Here is a 5,000-nt window from a genome sequence, read left to right as displayed (position 1 = left end):
GCTTTGCAGAACTGGAGGAAGTTAAGTTTATTTTCAAGCAAATAAAAACACAACGGACAGACCAGAAGTTGGGACTGGCCCTTCAAAATAAAACGAAAATAACTGAGAGCATATTTCTCAGATAACAACATCGATGTCCGGAGAAGGTGCAGCTTTGCCGCTCTGCGGGGTCCTGTAGACCCCCCCCCCCCCCCTTCATACACGCATGCAATACGCCTCGAAACGCATCGCTCGCACCGACGCGGGGAATCCTTTACCAAGCTTCCACAACAACGGCGAGAATCTCGTCGCTTCGGCCGCCGTTAGGAGGAAGGGGGGGGGGGCATTAAGGGGGAGAGAGAGAGAGAGAGACATGGAGATTTTCTCAGCCTCTCATTCTTTTTTTTTTTTTTTTTTTTTTTTAATTGAACATTAATAGTACACACAAATATACAAATGTACAAATAAACGTGGCACGGTAGAACTGAATGTCAATGAAACAACCAGGGATGAGGAAGAAAAGGACATAAGGACAAGTTAATAGTGTTAACGGTTTGTGAGAAATTTATAATGCTTGACCAAAAAAGAAATTAAAAGGAAATAATTAAATAAATAGATGGACAAATTAAATTAAAAACGAAAAAAAAAATTGCAAGGGGAATAAACCATGTTATTTGGTCTGCGGTTTACAAGGAATTTCAGACATCAAACTGTATGTTTTTTGGTTTTTGGATTTTTCCATAAGTTTTAAGGATTTTTTCTTTTTTAATTTTTCAAAATCGTTTATGAAGAAATTAAAATTTGGGGAACATTGCTGCATTCTGTTTTTGTGAACGAAGAACTTGGCCAGGCCAGGAGATCTGTGAGTTACCCCTCAATACCGGCTGGGTCTTTTACGGAGGAATAATATGTGTGGCACGTCTCTTGCTTTGCAGAACTGGAAGGAGTTAAGTTTATTATGCTAGACAAAAAAAGAAATTGAAAGGAAATAATTAAATAAATAGATAGACAAATGAAATTAAAAACGAAAAAAAAAAATAGGAGAAACATTACTTCCGCTCCTCCAATCCTCTGTTTCTCAGCTCCACCGCTCCTCCGCTATTGGCCCTGGTACCCCCGATCCTCCGAACTCAGGCGAATTGCGTGACGTGCTTCTGCTATTCTCCGCTCGTCCGCTTTTTCCGCTTTGGGGCTTGGAACCCCTGAACCGCTGGACATAAGCGAATCACGGGCAGGATTTCTGCCCTCCTCCGCTCCTCCACTCATCCGGTACAGGCCCTGGTACTCCATGTCCGCGACCCCCTCCACCTTAACAAACTGTCACAAACACACACACACACACACACACATATACACACGCACACAAACACACTTACACACACCTTAACTCATCATAGCTGTGCTAATAGCATTAGCCAAAACACATCCACAAGCACACAAACATGATCTCATCCACTCATTCACATGTGTGTGCCCAGAGGTCCGGGAGCTCCATGTTGTAAATGGGCGGTACTTTTACCTATAGGTGGCGCTACTGCTATATCAGTGTGTTACGTCTGTGTGTTTTTGCGTCTTAACAAAGGAAGAAGAACGTTACGTGTTTTTTTCTTTCATGCTGCCTGCAATAAAGTTCGTTCTTAAAATACAATAGGTTATGGGCCCAGAGTGTCTCTAAAAGGCTGGATTACACTGAATATTTTGTGTGATAGTGAACAGTATTGTGGGAACTCACAATGGAGGACAAGCTGTTTATCGACAAGCTGAGCGGACCGGAGAATTGGGCAACGTGGAAGTTTCAAATGGAACATCTGCTAAAGGCTAAAGGACTGTGGCGAATGCTAACAGAGGAAGACACATTAGCCCCAGATGCTAACGCAGCAGCACAGGGTGAGTTCACGAAACAGAGAGAGAAAGCGTTCTCTGTGTTAGTGCTCAATGTAAGTTCATCCCTGTTGTACCTGATTACAAACTGTAAGACTCCCAAAGAAGTGTGGACTACACTGAAAGATATTTTTGAAAGAGACACGCTGGCAAATAAACTATTTCTGAAGAAGAAATATTTCAGGTGCGAAATGAAGGAAGGAGATGGTTTGACTGAGCACCTCAAACAAATGAAAGAACTGACTGACCAGTTATCAGCAATAGGAGCTGTAATTGAAGAGGAAGACCAAATTGTAACATTGTTGGGAAGTTTACCACCAAGTTACGCTACAGTTGTCACTGCACTGGAAACAAAGATTGACAACCTGACACTCAAATTTGTTCAACAAGCGTTAATCGATGAGGAACAAAAGCGAGTGAATGCTAATGATTACAGTGGTGGTCCTTCAGGTGGTGCAGCAGCAATGTCATCACAGGTGTGTGGCAATCTGCAGGATCGCTCCAAAGCAGTGGGAGCAGGACAAAGCACGTGGAGATGCTATAAATGTGGGAAGGAAGGCCACATTAAACGTGACTGTCCAAGCTGGAAAAACAAATCAAAAAAGAAAATCCACAAAGCTAAAAATGTGGCGTGTGAGGATGAGGATGGTTCATCTGAAAGTGCCTTTGTAGCTAGAAGGGAAAGCTCAGAAAAACCACATCAGTTTGAGTGGTTAATTGATTCTGGAGCATCAAAGCACATGACATGCGAGCAAGGAATTCTTAAGGAATACCAGCAGTTCTCAAAAGAACAGTCAGTGAAGCTCGGTGACGGCAGGGTGGTTGATGCCCTGGGAATTGGAAATGTCAACATGACAATGACCTTCAAGTCAAGCAGGGTAAAAAATGCTACGATGTATGATGTGCTGCATGTTCCAAAACTTTCTGGGAATTTATTCTCAGTGGGAGCTGCCACCAAAAAGGGAAATACGGTTCAGTTTAAGAGGTCCTGCTGCTACATTCGTGGAAAAGATGGAACTCTTAAAGGAATGGGAACACGAAGAGCTGATGGACTATATCAGCTAGATGTGAAAGGAAATGAATCAGTCACTCACAGTGCATCAGTAGCTGCTATCTTGTGGCACCGGCGCCTCGGTCACACTACCAAGCTGAAGGAACTAAAAGGTCTGGTGAACGGAGTGGACTTCTCTGCAGACAAAGAAGTTCCCTTCTGTGAAGGATGTGTGGAGGGCAAGCTGGCTAAAAAGCCATTCAAGTCGATTGGAGAAATACGTTCCGAGCGCAAGATGCAGTTAATTCATCGTGATGTCTGTGGTCCCATGCAAACTGAATCTATAAGTGGATCCAAATATTTTGTGACTTTCACAGACGATTACTCAAGATGCTCCAAGGTATACTTCATGAAACAGAAGAATGAAGTGCTGTGTAAATTCAAGGAATTTGAGAAGACATTCACAAATGAGTGTGGACTAAGCATCCAGAGGCTGAGAACAGACAATGGTGGTGAGTACACCTCAAGGGAGTTTCAAGAATATTTGAAGGTTCAAGGCATCCACCATGAAATGACTGGACCTCACTCATCACAGCAAAACGGAGTTGCTGAAAGAAAAAATAGAACACTCGTTGAAGCAGCAAGGAGCATGTTGTCTCATGCTAAGTTACCAAAGATGTTCTGGGCAGAGGCTGTTGCCACAGCAGCTTACATACAGAACAGGCTGCCTACTTCTGTCCTGAAGGGAGAGACACCGTACCAGAGATGGTGTGGGAAAAAACCTAATGTGGGTCACATGAAGGTGTTTGGCTGTATTGCCTATGCACTTGTCCCAGATGAAGAGAGAAAGAAGCTGGACAAAAAGACTGTGAAGCCGCGCTTCGTGGGATATGCAAACAATGCCAGAGGCTATCGCCTGTACGATGAAGAGAAGAGGAGGATTCTGATCCGTCGAGATGTCGTCTTTGATGAATCCAACTTTAACTTGAAGCAGGAACCGAAAGTACACTGCACAGACACCGAGATAACTATGAAAATAGATGAGAGTGAAACAAAACATGACAAAGTCACTGTTGAGAGCACTGTCAGAAAAAATGACAGAATCAGAAAGCCTCCAATAAGATTTGGATATGATGAGTTTGCTGATGTAGTGACTGTTGATCATTATGCAAACATGTGTTGCGTGACAGAGCCACTCTCACTAAAAGAGGCAATGGAGAGTCCTCATGCAAAAGACTGGCAGGAGGCAGCTGACTTGGAATATGAGTCACTGCTGGAAAACGAGACATGGGACTTAGTCGACTTGCCAAGAGACAGAAAGGCAGTAGGATCCAGATGGGTGTTCAAAGTCAAGCATCGCAGTGATGGAAGAGTGGAACGATACAAGTGTAGACTCGTTGCACAGGGCTACACACAGTTGTATGGCGCTGACTATGATGAAACGTTTTCACCAGTGGTACGATTTAGCTCTATTCGTACATTACTGTCCTTTGCTGTTCAAAAGGGTCTACATGTCCACCAGATGGATGTTGTAACTGCATTCCTCAATGGACACCTGGAAGAAGAAATATACATGGAGCAACCTGAGGGCTTCATCAAACCAGGGCAGGAACATCTGGTATGCAAACTAAAAAAATCAATCTATGGACTGAGACAGTCTCCTCGCTGTTGGAACAAGGCTTTTACGGAGTTCATGATGGAAATTGGATTCAAACAGAGCACATCAGACCCCTGCGTGTTTGTGAGATCAAGACAAGAGCTTGAAATACTAGCAGTTTACGTGGATGATTTGATCCTGATTACAGAGTCCACTGAGAGCATGGACGAGCTCAAAGCAGCTCTCAAGGAGTGCTACAAGATGAAAGACATGGGTGAGCTGTCCTACATCCCAGGCATCTCTGTCATCCAAGATAAAGAAAAGAATCGTATCATTCTTCAGCAGAAGCATTACATTGAAGCCATACTTCGGAAGTATGGAATGGATAATGCAAATCCTGTGGCAACTCCTGCAGATGCCAACGTCAGGCTAAAAAGGAGTGATGGTGTCAGTATGTCAGTGCACCAGCATACCTATCAGTCAATGGTTGGAAGTCTGCTGTATGCTGCCATGGCGACAAGACCGGACATAGCTCAAGCTGTGAGTGCTGTG

Source organism: Fistularia commersonii, unplaced genomic scaffold (assembly GCF_037954325.1).
Source record: "Fistularia commersonii isolate RoL2024-O1a breed Wild unplaced genomic scaffold, RoL_Fcom_v1.0 HiC_scaffold_63, whole genome shotgun sequence".
Classification (NCBI taxonomy): domain Eukaryota; kingdom Metazoa; phylum Chordata; class Actinopteri; order Syngnathiformes; family Fistulariidae; genus Fistularia; species Fistularia commersonii.
This window is presented reverse-complemented; position numbering follows the sequence as displayed.